Below are 18685 nucleotides of genomic sequence, written 5' to 3' on the forward strand. Positions count from 1 at the left end.
CAAGCTACCACTTTAAAGAGTAAGGTTATATCTAACTTTAGGCTCAGCCAAATGGGGTCTGTGGACTCTGTACACGCTGTACCTATTTGGGAACAGTATATACAGAGCCACTTTCTCACACTTAGCACTGTTCTTTCCTTTTCTTGATCTACAATTGTAATTGTTCCTTCCCTGACAGGTTAGAAAATTGTATCTTGCACTCCTGTGGAGGCCATATTTCTTCTTTTACTCTTATTTTCATGTTGGTGCTCAAAATTGTAGCCGATTAGGAACACTTTGCAGAAACGCACGGGCTGTTGATCTCCGTTGTGGTTTCCCTCCCACTCTCCCCTGATTCATCCTCTTTCCCGTACCCCTAACTGCCCTCACGACCTTCCTCTAACTCTCCACTTCTCAGCCCCTTCCCAACATGCCCCCCTCTTATCACGCACACATCCCCCATGACTACACTCTCTCCAGACATGGCCCTAACTCCTGGACCATCCTTTACCTCCCCAATCTGTCTAAAAACACTAAGAAAAACTTCAAACATAAACTACTCATTCGTAACCCTGAAACACTTATTGTTGATAACTACCTCAGCCTCTCTTCCCCCATAAAAGCCAACTACATCTTATATTCCAAATGCCCCTCCAAATGGAAAAGCATTTTCCTACGTCAGCTCCCAGTAACTCACTCAATCAAAATTCCCTATGGATTTAAATTATCCACTACTCCCTCCCCAATCTTTCCAGGTGAAATCGACATCTCCATTTTCAAAACGAGTAACATCCTCATACAAGCCGCTGAATCACACCTCACCATCTTTGAGCACCGCTTCAACAGCTTGTATCTCCACCTAGACAAAATAAACCCTAATCCTCCAAATACCCAATCACTCAACACCCCCGCTCCCTCCCTTTCCCCCTACCCCTCTCTTCCCGCTAACCTGTCTTCCCTCCTACCAACACCATACTCCAAACTCCTGAGCACTGTCAACCTCCTGAGGCGGAAGCCGGGAGAAACGCTGTGGTTTTTAACTATTTTGCTGCTATAATTTTAAACTATTTGCTGCTATAATTGTGTGTTTTTAAAACTTACCTGCCATTCTCCCCGTGCACCCTCGCGCAGCGGACCTTCGCGCTGACGAGGGAAACTGTTTACTTTTGCTGCCATTACCGGGGAACACTGAGGCCACGCCCACCACCCTCAGGCCACGCCCCCCTCACAATATAAAAATGTGCATTTTCCGGACGCGCAGCGGACGAGCGCAGCGGGTGCGCCTAAGGCAAGCCCGTCTGCGCCCGTCCGCGACCAGACTGCGGCCAGCGCCAGCTACCGAGCCGGTGAGCGCTTAGATACTAAGAGGATAGTCTGGTCCAAGTCGGAACTAATGGCGCTGAACACAGCTAAACCCTGTCAGGCGACCAGGTTTGACCTGACCAATTCTGACTTACCGCCATCTTGCTTGCTCTGTTGCAAAACACTCAGTGATGGCTCGTCTCTAAATAATGTTTTCTTAAACACAAAAAGCAGCCGCACGGCGAAATCCTCTGCTACTCTTTTTAGAGCTGGACTACTGAATTGCAGATCCCTCCCTAGGCATGCTTATGATATCTGGCTGCTAATGGCGGATTCTGAGTGGGACGCCTTATTCCTCACTGAAACATGGCTTAAGGAAGACAATCTGGCCTCCATTACTCTGGCTATCCCGCCGGGCTTCAAAATTAGCTTTTCGAACAGAGAGGAGGATAGAAGGGGCGGCGGAGTGGCTATTATCTTCAAGGATAAATACATATTGGCGTCCTCTACACCTACCACTATCTCTGGCATAGAGGGGTTACACTTCTGCCTTCAAATAAACCCCCAACTGTCTCTAGCCGGCCTGATTATCTACAGACCCCCGGATTGCTCCTCGACAAATACGTGTGAACTTATGGACGTCATAGTCCAAAGTTCTCTTGCCCACCCATACTATATTATAGTAGGTGATTTCAATGTCCATGCGGATAGACCTGACTGCCCCCAGGCCTCTCAACTCATCAATACGGTGCAAGCTGCTAACCTCACTCAAATCATTTCTGGACCTACCCATCGGTCAGGCCATACGCTGGATTTAATTTTTTCCAACATATTGGATACGACAACTAAGACGCCGCAACCACTGCTATGGACGGATCACTTTTTAATTCCCTTTTTAATCTCTTTTCCATCCCACTGCCAGACAAGGGGAAAACGCTCTTATGTGCGTAGAAATTGGGATAATATATCAGCCAACACCCTATGCCCTGCCCTCACTGTTGCCCCCTTAGCCCTGACGAAAGACGTCAACTCTGATGCTGTGGCATTGAATCACTGGATAGGCAATACAGTGGAATCCATCGCTCCTGCAAAAACTGCCACGTCACGCAGAGAATCCCCCTCCGCCCCCTGGTTCTCCAAAGAGCTGATGGCTGAAAAAAGCAACTGTAAAAGGCTGGAGCGCCTTTGGCGAGTAAACTATTGTGATTCAGCAAAAACTTGCTATAAAAGTGCTCTACACGGCCTCCATCAATCCATAAAAAAAGCTAAAGAACTATTCATTGTGAACTCCATTCATTTAGCGGAGCAATCAAGTAAAGAAGTCTTTAAGATTGTTCAATCTTTTTTTAAACCTAGGGCTATTGAGACTGAAGTTATCCCGTCGGCGAGACTCTGCGAAGACATCTCGGACTTCTTTGACAAAAAAATTACGAAAGTGTATAACACCTTCACAAGCCCTGAGCCCACAGTTATGGCAGACATGACAAAGAATGAGCTGCCCTCCCTATCTCAATTTCATCCTATCCCCCTCCCTGAGGCACTGAAGGAAATACAAAAATGCAAATCAGGGGCCCCTGATGACCCCTGCCCACCTAAGCTCTGGAAAATGATGTCGGACGCTATTGTAGTACCACTCCTACATATATGGAATACATCCATTGAAACAGGTACGTTTCCTGAGTGTTGGAAACATGCCACACTTCTCCCCCTGAAAAAGAAGCCCAACGGTGCTCCCGAGGATCTAAGTAATCTCCGCCCAATCTCCTTATTGGCAGCCCCAGGTAAAATGCTCGAAAAGCTGATACAACGACAACTGAACAGCTTTATTGAGGATAAAGGGATTCTTCATGAAACACAGTCAGGTTTCAGGTCCGCTTTCAGCACCGAGACCGCCCTTATTGAGGTAGCCGAATCGATCAGGTGGTCCTTAGATTCAGGAGCATCAGCTATGCTGGTGCTCCTGGATCTATCAGCCGCTTTTGATACGGTGGATCACAGCAGAATGCTGCTACGTCTGAAGGACATAGGTCTGGAAGATAAGGGACTGAGCTGGCTCCACTCCTATCTCACAGATCATTCTCAGAAAGTGGTATTGGGCACCTTCTCCTCTAAGCCAAAACATCTTTGGTGCGGCGTCCCTCAGGGGTCGGCACTCAGCCCTCTTCTTTTTAATGTTTATCTAGCCCCACTTTTCACTCTGCCAATTGGGGGGTTAAGGCAATTTCGTATGCAGATGATACGCAATTAGTCTTCCCCTATTTGGATGTGTCGGAGGCAGCTTTTAGCAAAATGAGGGGCTGCCTTCGAGATGTGGCCAGCTGGATGAATGCAAACAAATTAAAATTGAATGCAAGCAAAACGGAGGTAATATTCTTTGGTAAAAACACTCATCCTCCTTCGGACCTATGGTGGCCTCCTGAAATGGGCCCACCACCATCCCCTGGAACCAATGCGAAGAATCTGGGAGTAAAATGGGATGAGAATCTCTCTTTTTCCTCTCACATACAACAGGTTACTACTGGATGTCTCTACAAACTCAGAAACCTTCGTAGGTTCCTTTCTTTTCTACCAGAAGAGTGTCGCAAAACGGTAGTTCATGCGACAGTTACTTCCAGATTAGACTACGCAAACGGCCTTTATCTTGGCCTTCCTAAATATCTAGTGCAACGCCTTCAGATCGTACAGAATGCGGCTGCGAGACTGATAAAGCACATTCCTTTCAGACAGCATGTCTCTCCGCATCTGCGCGAGCTGCATTGGCTCCCAGTGGCAAGTAGAATAAAATTCAAAGTTCTTACCCTAGCGTTTAGAGCACTTAAAGGGACCTGCCCCAATTACTTAAAACTCAGACTCCCCCGCTACCATCAGGAGAGGCACTTGCGTTCTAACTCCCAGCTTCAGCTACTTGTCCCACGAGCAAAAAAAGCCAGACTTGGGGGCAGGTCTTTCTCTGCCGGCACGGCGAAACTTTGGAACGCCCTGCCTTCTGCCATCCAATCTGCCACGACAGAACCCAGCTTTAGGAGGCTTTTAAAGACCTGGCTCTATATGCAGAAAACCTGAGCATTCCTCCCTGCCTCCTGCTTCTTTGATTTTTGCTCACTTAGCGCCGGGACACCTCCTCGTGAGGTAGCTGTTCGCGCTCTACAAATATCAGTATTATTATTATTATTATTATTATTATTATTATTCCCCACTCCCCCTCCACTGTAATCTCTACAGCCAATGCCATCTCCCAACCACCGTCACCCAAACTTTCTCTCACTCCAATGATCCCCCACTTCCTGACATCCCCACTACACAACCCCTCTCCCTACCACTTACATTCTCCAACAATCTGCCCCCTTCAACCTCTTTTAAAATAACTGACCCCTTCCTTCCCTCTTGGATGCCACAGCCTGAATCCCTACCCCTCCACTCTGGCTCTCCTATCGTACCACCTCCGGCCCCACCTTCACTCTCTCCTAACCCTCCTTCACAACCACCAAATTTCTCTCCACCGTTAATCCCTGACGCAGTCCTACTTCACACTCTTTATGCCCTCATATCATCTCTATCCACATCCCCGAGTTCTCAAACCTCTTGTCCTCCATCATGCCACCAACCATGCCTAATTGCCTTAACTCTACTCATTCTAACACCATTGACCTCACACACCTTACACACAATTGCCCCCTGTCTACAACAAACACTATCCACTCCCTCTCACCCTCATCCTCCCCTATAACCCTGACCCTACACAACATCAAACGCAACCTCTCTTTATTGAAGAATGAACTCTACAGACTTAGAGAAGATGTTAAATTCCTCCGCTCAGGAACCCGACTCTCGCGTGCAAATGCCCCCCACCCCAACCGTAAAATCCCCGCCAACTTCAATCGTCACCATTGGAATACTTTCCCCCTCCACAACCGTATGTCTAGGCCTCACCACACCTCTCCCCACCTCTCCCCATCCGACCTCTCTGACCTATGCAATTCCTACCATCCTAGTACTTCAGTGTAGGAGATCTGCACTTATGTTGCCCCCACTTTTTTTCTGATATTAACACTGGTTTCTGCTATAGTCTGGCTGGGACCCTGCTAATCAGGGCCCCAGCCTCTCTGTTCTCTCTAAACAACTTGGAGCGCATATTAGGTGCACTAGTGATTGGATACTGTGGTACCTTATGAGCCCCTAGTATATGGTACCTTAGGTACCAAGGGCATAGGTACTTCACAGGCCTAACAGGGGCTGAAGCATGTATTATGCTGTTGCAGGGATTCTGCTTATACACAGAACTATGCGTAGAACCCCAGGACCTCAGTGAATTGTGGTGTACCAGAAACTCACCTCAGAACCCAGAACCCAGTATCCGGCTAGCATAAGTGTCCCATTCGTTATCTGAGATTTAGCTCGGCGGTCCCAATGAAAAGACAACCCAGAACAAGCGACTCAGTATACTCTCAGTAATGGTGGGAATCGGAAATACCTGTTCGCATATTATTCTCACATCAGTCCACAACAATAATCAACAGAGACACGGTGAAAATAAAGAGTTTATTTTTATAGACCACGTGTCCTAAGATGCAGTACTTTGGCTAATACAAGCAGACAAATGATTAAAATCAAAACCATCAACATCGTTACAATTCCATAGAATATAAAAGGGGTGATCATGTTATAATGACAGTGGATACTACCACCTTCCCTTTACTAAGAAGCTAATATTATTATTAGACTAACAGAAGGTCTCTTAGGCTTGAATAGGGGACCCCATACCTCAAAGATCAGCTTAGTGAAATCACATCACAGGAGCATCAGGAGTCTTCTCGCAGGAAGGCTCGTCTTCGGTCTGAATAATAAACATGATGTCTGTGATATTAAAAGCACCAACTTTCAGGTATTTGCAGCTGCTCGTGTGTTATGACTAAATAGTGGGTCGATCAACCTAGAGTGGAAAACATGCATTGTCTAACAACTCAGACTGTTTGTCACATCGTGTGCAGACCAAGGTCGCTGCGCAGAGCTCGGGATGGTAACAACAGATTGCTCTCGTGTGAGGCAAAACTCGAGTCAGCAGTTTGTTTAAGCAATAACATGTGAACGCAGTGTCGTGCGCAAAAGCAGCAAAATGGCTTTCTAACCTCTAACGTGGTTATGCTAACTTAACAATGTATGTACGTATTAAGGGAGTCCTTACTACATGCCCCCTTGATCGAAGCACTACTTAGTATGCAAGAAAAGAGAGAACGCAGAGTTCAAGTGCGACTGAGCAGAACAAGGCGTATACAATTTAATAAACAATGGTCCGTTCAGGCAAAGTCCGAGTATGAAAAAACCAAAAGTGGAAAGAAAAAACAAAAAACCTCAAACGTGCAGTGGGGGGTGAAAAAAAATGAAAAAAATCCTCACCGGGCAGAAGTGCAGACGCACAGAGACTGTTCAAGACACGTGAGGAAAACACAGTGGACGATAGTTCACTCAATCCATGAAAGTATATGCGGCATATGTGGCCACTGCTTCCAGCAGAAAATCATTGGCACGGCCACTGAAGGTTTCAGCCATCCAGTTAATCAAAGAAAAGGAACATACATGTTCTTCCATTAGCGGAGCCTCTAGCACCATCCGAGGGCAACCAGCGTGTACTTCCAAATAACTCATATCCAAGAAGTCATATGCCGCTCTCGCGATGTCCCAATTACCCAGGATACCATGCGCCGCAACGCAGGCCATAATCCGAACACCAGAACAGGCAGACTCGTGAGACACTAAGGGCCTCATCAGTCGATCATAATCCGGGTCCGGAGACACCATGTTGGTTAAGCACAAATCCATAGGCCATTCAAAGGGACAATCTAGGCAGTGGAAGACAGGTTGCACGCAGGTGAAATAGGAATAACGGAAGGATAATCCATATGCCAGGCTCAAAGTCGCCAATGGCAGGACACCATAGTATTCAAGCATCCTGTCACGAAGAAGCTGCAGACGGAACAGGCTGTCGTGTGGCACAGAAAGAGCAGCCATTCCGTAAGATGAAAAGTAAAAGTAGCACATCTGCCACTAGCGCCAGAATTAAAGGGACACCTCCAAAGACGCTCGAGAAAATAGAATGAAAAAATGCCGGAATCACACCAAAAATAGTTTGGAAAGAGGTCACGAGGCCCGAGCCCACAAGTTTAAAAAAATGAGCCAGGCCAGTCGTGGACGAGGCATTGAAAATTGTTTGGATCAAAGCTCCAAAATGCAGGGGGAGGTCAGTATTCAAAAGCGCCTGTACCTCAGTGCGCGTATTTGCTACGTGAAGGACAAATGTTTCCCGGGAGGAAGTAAATGGCACCTCCTTTTGGGACAATAGCGCTCTTATTCTGCTCATCTTGTTGAACTCTGCTTTCAAGGTTGGAATCGAAGGCCAGATGGAAGCATCCAGCCTCCCATGCGGGGGAGGAAACAGAACGTTATTGCAGCAGACAACCCTCTGCGATACCGTTACTATATATGGGATCCCCACTAACATCCCGCAGCAAGCTTCATTATTTAAAATTAAATAACTACCGTTTGCAAGCAGCGTGAAAGATGGCGTAATCACTGGTACCGGGATACCTTTGAGGACACAGGCCAAATTCGGGGCGTGTACATTACAAGCTCCGTGCAACTGAATGTGCCTACATACAACAGAATGATCAGGTGACGTTGTACATTCTTCACCCTTCAGATAAACCTCAGTACCGTCCCTTGTACATCTATACGTAAAGGGGAGGGACCAGTCTTCATGTATGAAAGCGGTACCCAGCTGTTCATATCTACCCAGAGCATAGTGTTTCATACAAGAGGTAAACTTAAAAAGTGCGAACGGGAGAGTTATCAATCCGTGTAAGAGCCACACTGCTGAATCTACTTCCGCTACAGAGAAAGGTAACGGCTCCAATTTTTCAATATGTAGCAAGGAATATGAAGCATCTTTCATGGACATGAACTGCTGTTTGTCAGTAAGGTTAAAGGGAAGAAATAACGATGTTGTATTCAGATAGTCCCAAGGGACCTTCCCTGCCTTCAATGTTTGTAATGTCCATGCAAACTGCATAACAGAACGCAACTGGTTTTGACCATGGTTATGATGCCGGGGCTGAAACACTGAAATCAGTAAAATAAGTAAACTTATCAACTAATGTATGTGAACTGCCAAACGAGGGGGTGGGACAGTGTTCCCATTGGGTAAAATTTACAAAATTTCTAAATGTATTCGCTTTATGCAGGAAGTGATTGCCATAATGTTGAAAACAATACTGTTCTGCATAATTAGCCGCATTTTCATACAAATCCTCAGCATCAAAAGCGGCATAATATTTCAAATCTGAAAACAGTGCCTCAATGGCGTGTACATCCCAATCATCAGAGCGTATGTTCTGTTTAACTACATCACCCATAGAAACACGAAATACATTAGGCACATTAATGACCTCTGTAGGCCCATGAATTTGAAATTTAACTGCATCCCATGCGATTCCATCCATGACGGGCCAGGCAGTAATATTCACAAAAGTCTGGTCCCTTTTCATGATGTGGGACGAGGAGTGGGGGGCCAAAGTTCCAGCGATAAGTCTAATTGTCGATCTCTCTTTGAGATAGTGGCCATCCACCAAACGGAAAAAAACTATAACAAATCCAATGGACATAAACAAAAAAATACTGAAAAGCAGCAACCAGATGTATGTCCAAGGGGCTATCAAAAAATGTCTCTTGAACCAGATCTCCAACTCGGGGTAGCCAGCCGACTACCGGAATCTGAACCTCAGCTTCAGATGTGGAGGGCAAGTGTTCTTTCGAAAGAGAGTCTCTGACTTCTTGTAGAGTCTGCAAAACAGCACAGTGATCATCTACGTCAAAGGGTGCGGTCGACGCCGCAATGTCTAGACCATCAAGGTCTGGAACAAACATTCTGATTCCGAAGAGCATCATGTACGGGGTCCGCCCACCCAGAGACCTTCTAGGGAGATTATTAAGTGCACGTTGGACGTTATACAAATGGGCTAGCCAGTTCCGGCCTGTGCCTAAAACACGTGCTGTCAATGATTGCTTTAAGTCACGGTTCATTCGCTCCACCACACTATTACCCTCAGGTCGGTAGGGGGACGAAAATTCGACTAGGACCCCCAAATTTCTCATAGCCTCCTTGTAAGCCTTTGAGGCGAACGCAGGGCCCTGATCAGAATGGAAGGTAACACACGCAAAAGTTCCCACAAAGACACGCAAATCCCTGATGACAGTCCGCGAGTCAGCACTCCTTTGTGGCCATACTCAAAGAAAACGTGTGCACGAATCCACTGCAACCAAGATATACTTGTACGCAGTATCAGAAGAAAAAGGACCGCAGTGATCTAAATAAACACAACCAAATGGCTTATTAGAGATGTACAGCTGTGTCTGTGGTGGGCGCGCAACAGTAGAAGGTTTAATCTGTTGGCAAATGTCACAATCAAGAACATATGCTCGCGCTTGTTTATATAAACCAAACCACCAGTAACGTTGTTGCAGCAGAGATATTGTAGCTGACACACCGGCATGGGCTGACGCCAACCCCTCGTGCGCAGCTAGGATCAGTGCTGGTCTGCAGTCCGCGTTGGGAATAATTCTGTCACCAACGTCGTTAATCCTCACTAATGGGACGTTATCAGGACTTAAATGATAAATATAACGAGAGGGAAAACCCTTCGGGTAATCACCTCCCTTCTCTGTAGCAGCAATAGCTGCCAAGATGTCATCATCAATCTTACTTTTGGATCTTGTAACTGCTGCCACTAAGTATGTAGCCACTGCTGTTTTCGCTGCCTCGTCAGCTAAGCTGTTGCCGACAGCATGGACACCAAGGTGCCGATCACAATCCGGTAAAAACCGGGTACGAACCGTCGGACGGAGCATATTCTCCGTCCGACGCGTACCCGGTCGTCAAAATATACAAACATGGAATTACGATTCGCACGGGTACACCATTACCGTACGAATCGTAAAAAAGACCGACCGAACAAAAAACACCTACCAATGCGATCCGGGAAAGCGCCGACCTGACGTCGGGACGCACGCAGCCAGCCATTCACGACCCAGGAATCACGATTCGCACCGACGTCACCCCGCACGGTGAATATTTTGCGGCAGCCAAAAACTGCCGGGAAATCAGGACGACGCGAACAAGGACCACCAGTACGCGACGGACAGACGACGACGCGAACAAGGAGGACCAGTACGTGACGGACACACAGGACGACGCCACCAAGGAGGACCCGTACGCGACAGGACGACGCGATCAAGGAGGACCCGTACGCGACAGGACGACGCGAGCAAGGAGTACCAGTACGCGACGGACAGACATGGACCCGAACCTACGAGTCATCCCTGCCCTCATAGCAGTACACCTCCTCTACAGGTTACGACGCAGACGCCGCAGAAGGTCAGAATAACTAAGGGAGGGGGGAAAGTGGGGTGGGGTGGGGGTGGCACGACCAGGGCAGGCCACAAAACAACCACATGAGTGACACACTACACATGGCCTGGACATACCTGACTCCCATGCCCTGGTCACCACGAGGGGGTGGGGGCGTGTCCTGATAATCCAGCGACCGCCACAACGGAAGTCCGTCACCACGCGAACCGGCAACACAACCAGACAGGTACGTCCCGTACCCACGCCTGAAGAGCGTGGGTACGAGTCGGACCACGCCCACACACGTCACCCCAACAATGGCGGGACGGATCGCACCCACGTGGCAAAGGCCTGGGTACGGGCCGCACAAACATCACATAGCGTGGGGACGGATATGTACGGACCGTACCCCCACCCCGTATGCAAGGAGCGTACCCCCCTGCCCAACAGTGTAAGTACGACCCGTACCCCCACCCGCGAATGCAAGGAGCGTACCCCCCTGCCCAACAGTGTAAGTACGACCCACACCCGCGGACGTACGGAGCGTACCCCCAGCCCAACAGTGTAAGTACGACCCGTACCCCCACCCGCGGACGTACGGAGCGTACCCCCAGCCCAACAGTGTAAGTACGACCCGTACCCCCACCCGCGGACGTACGGAGCGTACCCCCAGCCCAACAGTGTAAGTACGACCCGTACCCCCACCCGCGGACGTACGGAGCGTACCCCCAGCCCAACAGTGTAAGTACGACCCGTACCCCCACCCGCGAATGCAAGGAGCGTACCCCCCTGCCCAACAGTGTAAGTACGACCCGTACCCACACCCGCGGACGTACGGAGCGTACCCCCAGCCCAACAGTGTAAGTACGACCCGTACCCCCACCCGCGGACGTACGGAGCGTACCCCCAGCCCAACAGTGTAAGTACGACCCGTACCCCCACCCGCGGACGTACGGAGCGTACCCCCAGCCCAACAGTGTAAGTACGACCCGTACCCCCACCCGCGGACGCACGGAGCGTACCCCCAGCCCAACAGTGTAAGTACGACCCGTACCCCCACCCGCGGACGTACGGAGCGTACCCCCAGCCCAACAGTGTAAGTACGACCCGTACCCCCACCCGCGAATGCAAGGAGCGTACCCCCCTGCCCAACAGTGTAAGTACGACCCGTACCCCCACCCGCGAATGCAAGGAGCGTACCCCCCTGCCCAACAGTGTAAGTACGACCCGTACCCCCACCCGCGGACGTACGGAGCGTACCCCCAGCCCAACAGTGTAAGTACGACCCGTACCCCCACCCGCGGACGTACGGAGCGTACCCCCCTGCCCAACAGTGTAAGTACGACCCGTACCCCCACCCGCGTATGCATGGAGCGTACCCCCATGCCAACAGTGTAAGTACGACTCGAACACCCACCCACGAATGCAAGGAGCGTACCCCCCTGCCCAACAGTTTAAGTACGACCCGTACCCCCACCCGCGGACGTACGGAGCGTACCCCCAGCCCAACAGTGTAAGTACGACCCGTACCCCCACCCGCGAATGCAAGGAGCGTACCCCCCTGCCCAACAGTGTAAGTACGACCCGTACCCCCACCCGCGGACGTACGGAGCGTACCCCCAGCCCAACAGTGTAAGTACGACCCGTACCCCCACCCGCGGACGTACGGAGCGTACCCCCCTGCCCAACAGTGTAAGTACGACCCGTACCCCCACCCGCGTATGCATGGAGCGTACCCCCCATGCCAACAGTGTAAGTACGACTCGAACACCCACCCACGAATGCAAGGAGCGTACCCCCCTGCCCAACAGTTTAAGTACGACCCGTACCCCCACCCGCGGACGTACGGAGCGTACCCCCAGCCCAACAGTGTAAGTACGACCCGTACCCCCACCCGCGGACGTACGGAGCGTACCCCCCTGCCCAACAGTGTAAGTACGACCCGTACCCCCACCCGCGTATGCATGGAGCGTACCCCCCATGCCAACAGTGTAAGTACGACTCGAACCCCCACCCACGAATGCAAGGAGCGTACCCCCCTGCCCAACAGTGTAAGTACGACCCGTACCCACACCCGCGGACGTACGGAGCGTACCCCCACCACACCAGTGTCAGTAGACTCGTACCCTCACCTCTAATGCAGTGTGCGTAACCCCACCGTGTATGTGCCAAGCGCACATATCCAGAAATCGGAGGTGTGTGTGCAGAGTCCTCCCAGCAGTGCCCTGAGACAGGAGGGGTGGGTGCAGAGTCCTCCCAGCAGTGCCCTGAGACAGGAGGGGTGGGTGCCCATCACTCCCAGCAGTGCCCTGAGACAGGAGGGGTGGGTGCAGAGTCCTCCCAGCAGTGCCCAGACACAGGAGGGGTGGGTGTGGAGTCCTCCCAGCAGTGCCCTGAGACAGGAGGGGTGGGTGCAGAGTCCTCCCAGCAGTGCCCTGAGACAGGAGGGGTGGGTGCCCATCACTCCCAGCAGTGCCCAGAGACAGGAGGGGTGGGTGTGGAGTCCTCCCAGCAGTGCCCTGAGACAGGAGGGGTGGGTGCAGAGTCCTCCCAGCAGTGCCCTGAGACAGGAGGGGTGGGTGCCCATCACTCCCAGCAGTGCCCAGAGACAGGAGGGGTGGGTGTGGAGTCATCCCAGCAGTGCCCTGAGACAGGAGGGGTGGGTGCAGAGTCCTCCCAGCAGTGCCCTGAGACTGGAGGGGTGTAACACGTGTGTGAGGCCAGAATTATCCACATGCATACTGGCTACAAGGGAACATGTCCCCATGAACTCATGTCAACAGACTCCACACACAAGTACAGTGATCACCAAGGATGCCACGATTGTCGCAGGTGGAGACATGGCCCTGCATGCATGGCCAAAGTAGAAGGGCTCCGTCACACACACAGCTCATGTAGACACAGCTCTGCGCTAAACATTGGGAACACCCTGCAGGGAAGAAAGCTGGGTACACAGAGGAAGGAATACACCCTTGGACAAGTGCACCATGCAGTAACTGCCTACATGAACAAAGAAAGTTAGCCAACACCTTGTGATGGCACACAGATCACAGGGTCCCACCAATGAGCAGTACACTACTACATATCCCACACACCCAAACCCTTACACACCACCCAAAACCATGTAGCAGCCCCACCAACACCAATACCAGCATAGCAGTAGTGTGATAATGAAAACAAAATTAAGCTTTATTCTGCAGGAGCACAATGTCCGTGGATCGCAGGCAGTTCAATCTTCACAAAGCCCATAGGGCAGTCAATGATTCTCAGCTGGATGGGGGACACAGTGGGATGCGTGTCCCCTACCTTGCCTGCACAGTCAAATGGCATCGTCTTCCACACTGGTGAGGGCATCAGGGGGGGGGGAGCAACAGGCACCGCAGGGACATCAGGGCAAAGGGGCGGCGTTGTGGGTGCAGGGATGGAGGAGTCCACCACAGGGGGTGGGTCAGTGCCAAAGGCGGAGGCCAGGATGGCACTACACACCTTTGCAAGGTCATCCAGGGAGTCCCCTGCACCCGAAGGGACCTCAGGCCCCAAGGAGGGGGGGGGGTCAGAGGGATGGGTCGCAGCGCCACCGGGGGAGGGTGGAGACAGGGGGGGGAGACTCAACCACCCTGACCGGGGACCTCCGTGACCGCTTGCGTGGTGGTGTAACTGTGGGGCTCAGGGACAGAGCGGCCATGAAGGAGTCCTTGGGGGAGATCTGGCCAGGAGAGCTGAGGGGAGGGGATTTGGAGGGAGTGGACTGGGTGGAATGCGGACTCCCACTATGGCTGCGTGTCACACGTTTGCCCCCCGACCCAGTGGGTGTGCCTACCTCACCCTGTGTGTGCGTGTCAGGAGGAGTGCGGTGGACCTTCCCTGCTGGTGTGGTGCCCGTGTCCGTTGATGTGGGTGCATGCCGACGTCTGGGTGTACGTGTGACAGGCATGGGAGTGGGAAGTGTGGATGGGGCAGGGGTAGGTGGGGGGAGGTCGCGCTGCAGGAGACCCACTGCTGCAGTCAGTGTGGAGTCGATGGACCTCAGCAAGTTGCGTTGGTCAGCCTGCGATGAATGAATGCCCTCCAAGAAAGCCTCGATGTTGGTGAGGGTTTTGCCGTGGGCATGGAGGACATTAAGGATCGCAGCCTGACCAACCTGCAGTTGCCGCTGGATGTCCACAGACTCTGCATTGGCGGCAGCAGTGGAGACAGGGGCAGGGGGCGCGGTGCCTGGCAGGAAGGAGACATGCTGTGACCGGGCACGCTGGGAAGGGACACGAGCAAGTGGGAGGCGGCTGGTGGAAACTGAGGGGGCGGTGCGAGGTGTTGTTCCGCTGTCAGCTGCTGGTGCAGCCTCCGCCCACTCGGAGACATCGTCCCCGGACCTGTCAGCTTCGTAGTCTGATGTGCCAGTCGACAGGTCCTCGGCCACACTCTCCTCCGCCTCTGTCCCACTCGATGTGCCAGCCCCGATGTCACGGCTGGCACTGGTGCTCGGTCCCTCCGCCTGGTCTGTGTCCATGTCTCCCTCTGTGTCCCCCGACGATGCTGTGGGCAGGGTGGAGAGACAGAAATTATTCAGACACCTGTACACATCTGTCACATGAGTCCAATCTACATAGGTAACATTGCATGGCCTGAAAAGGAAGATCCCTAACATCTACTGAACAGGGTACCGATGTAGGGCATGCAACACACAGTTGGTTGAGCCACCATGCCACTGAAATACCATGGAGAGCATGAGACAATAGCTAAACACAGGAAAAGGAGTCTGACATAGCACCCAGGTCCTGGGGACAATCCAGCACTGCATCTGCACCACACAGCGTTTGCGAAAATACCGATGACCAGGGACCATATCCATGAACTTGAGACACATGCTGCATAGGTAATGCTGAAAACATGCACAACATGACTCGGTCACTGCACATTGCGTGTGTGTCCAGGCACATCACACACTGCCCAGACCCAGCAAGTGGTAATCAGGATTTAACACATAGGCATTGCCCGCCCCAACAAGACCCTACACGAGGCAAATTGTGGAGACACAGGTGGCACCAACATCTCATGGTCTGGGTGATACACACAGGGGCAGGCAAAAAGCAAGATTTGACGCCAAACAGCCAAGGTGCGCCTGTACAAATAATGAGGTACCAGTGCCCATCCTCAGATGAGTATAACAAGACACACAGGCACTGGCAACTGTGAGTATGAAGAAGGACAATCAGGTCAGGCTGCACAGTGGACACCTGTACAAATTAGCACGTCTATATACATGGTGACAGGGGACAATGGCACAGAGCACAACTTACGCTGTAGACACTGACAGTGGCCACGTTCATGATGACACATACACCACTGAGGAAAAGGTGCCCCAGGGGACAGTAGTGGGCACGCAACTACATGCTACTGAATGGTAATGACAGCAACACACGTCACCATCCCTGCACTATGTGTATCGCACAGTCATGCACATCATGTCACAGGCCACTACATAGGACATGCGCGCTGTAAGGCATGACACATGAGAGACCAACTCCCATGTCTGGAGTCAGCATCAGTGCCAACTGACATGGAACCCACATGCAGTGAACTTGACAGTGCACAGGCAAGGTCCCACAACCTGTTACACACCACCCCCACACATGATGCTACAGACATTGTTCCCGTGGACAAAGCGCCAGCCGACATTACCCTGGGAAGGAGTGACTACACACAGACCAGGGAACACATTGCAAGGAGGGGAAGGGTGGCAGGGGCACAGCGCTATACTGGGCCAAACAGGATCTGCACAGCACCTTTAAACCCTGCCAGTGGATTCATGCTACTGTGCCCTTACAAATGCCGGTGACACACAACAAACACACATGTACCTACCCCCTTCCGGCTGCTGCATCGCCTGTAAGCGCCTCTCCAGGTCTGGAAAGACCACCGGCAGCACACGCCTGTGGAGGTGGCTCAGACGGCGGCGGCCGCGGTTCTTGTGGCTCTCAGGTGAGTCCCCCAGCAGGAGCCGTGCAATCCTCCGCGTCCAGCACCGGATATCCTGCCAGCGTTTCCTCACCTGGGCCAGGCGCCGCCTCCGACCATCCACACCCCTCACGGCACTGACGGCGGTCAGCCAGATCTGCTCCTAGGCAGTGGCGCCTACCTGTGAGGAGGAACAAGTGACACCACATCAATACACCAGCCACATGTCACAGAGAGACATATGGGTACAAATTAGCTGGTAAAAACAAGGCATGTCATGCAGCCAACGCATTGCACCTTTGTCATAGGGACATCATCCCCTGGTGAGGGAAAAAGCAGTACGTGCCACAGTGGGTACACAGGTGGAATGATGGCAATGTCACAATCAATGATCTAGGCTCACACTGTGCATCACACCCACCCCTCCTGGCTCAGGGCACTGCTGGGAGGACTCTGCACCCACCCCTCCTGTCTCAGGGCACTGCTGGGAGGACTCTGCACCCACCCCTCCTGTCTCAGGGCACTGCTGGGAGGACTCTGCACACACCCCTCCTGTCTCAGGGCACTGCTGTGAGTGATAGGCCCCCACCCCTCCTGTCTCAGGGCACTGCTGTGAGGACTCCACACCCACCCCTCCTGTCTCAGGGCACTGCTGTGAGTGATAGGCCCCCACCCCTCCTGTCTCAGGGCACTGCTGTGAGGACTCCACACCCACCCCTCCTGTCTCAGGGCACTGCTGTGAGGACTCTGCACACACCCCTCCTGTCTCAGGGCACTGCTGGGAGGACTCTGCACCCACCCCTCCTGTCTCAGGGCACTGCTGTGAGGACTCCACACCCACCCCTCCTGTCTCAGGGCACTGCTGTGAGGACTCTGCACACACCCCTCCTGTCTCAGGGCACTGCTGTGAGGACTCTGCACACACCCCTCCTGTCTCAGGGCACTGCTGGGAGGACTCTGCACCCACCCCTCCTGTCTCAGGGCACTGCTGGGAGGACTCTGCACACACCCCTCCTGTCTCAGGGCACTGCTGGGAGACATCAGGCACCCCCCCCCCCCCCTGGGACCCCCCCGACAGTACATGGCATGTGTGTTACACCTGGACGCAATGGCAGAAGTCACAGTCACCACATAGGGACAGTCTGTGGCAGTGGCCTATGCACTCACCTGATAACCTGGTCGCCCATACAGCATGGAGTACTGTGGGAGGATCACATCCAGCAGAGCCATGTTCTCCTCCAGGGTGAATGGCTGTGTCCTCTCCACAGCCCTTGACATGGTTCCAGGGAATCAGTAGCAGCAGCTGGGTCGACGAATGCAAAGATGTGCAGGCAAGTGCTCCCTCATGGGACCTGGCTGCCTTATATGTGCCCTTCTGCCCAGTCTCATGCACAGGAGTACAGAGAGATTGGTCACTCACATTTGCATCCTATGTTTCCACCAATCCCTTCAAACCTAGCAGTCTGTGGGTTCTCTATCGGTTTCATTCTCCTGCATGATGTCAGCCCCACAAACACATTGCAACAAAGTAGACAAATCCCAACTGACTTCTGCTGTGCACCTTCCAGAACAATTTCCAATTTTGAACTTGGTCTCCATGACAACCAGCATGCATGTAGGCCTTAATACTTGTCCCCCATGTAATTTGGAGCATCACACACAGGTACGGTGCGTGTGGGGGCCCTAGGGCACCCCAAATGCATGGCAACGGCCCGTACATGCATGCCTACGCTCTCCATCACTTTTGGTCTGCACGCGTATGCGTACTCGTAGTGGTACGGACCGAACACTCGCATCTACGCTCACTATCACTACGGGTACGCATACGCGTGCAGACCCATAGTGATAGTGAGCGTAGATGCGAGTGTACGGTCCGTACCACTATGGGTACGCATACGCGTGCAGACCCATAGTGGTACGGACCGTACACTCGCATCTACGCTCACTATCACTATGGGTCTGCACGCGTATGCGTACCCGTAGTGGTACGGACCGTACACTCGCATCTACGCTCACTATCACTATGGGTCTGCACGCGTATGCGTACCCGTA

The sequence above is a fragment of the Triturus cristatus genome, chromosome 1_1, assembly GCF_964204655.1.
Source record: "Triturus cristatus chromosome 1_1, aTriCri1.1, whole genome shotgun sequence".
Lineage (NCBI taxonomy): Eukaryota > Metazoa > Chordata > Amphibia > Caudata > Salamandridae > Triturus > Triturus cristatus.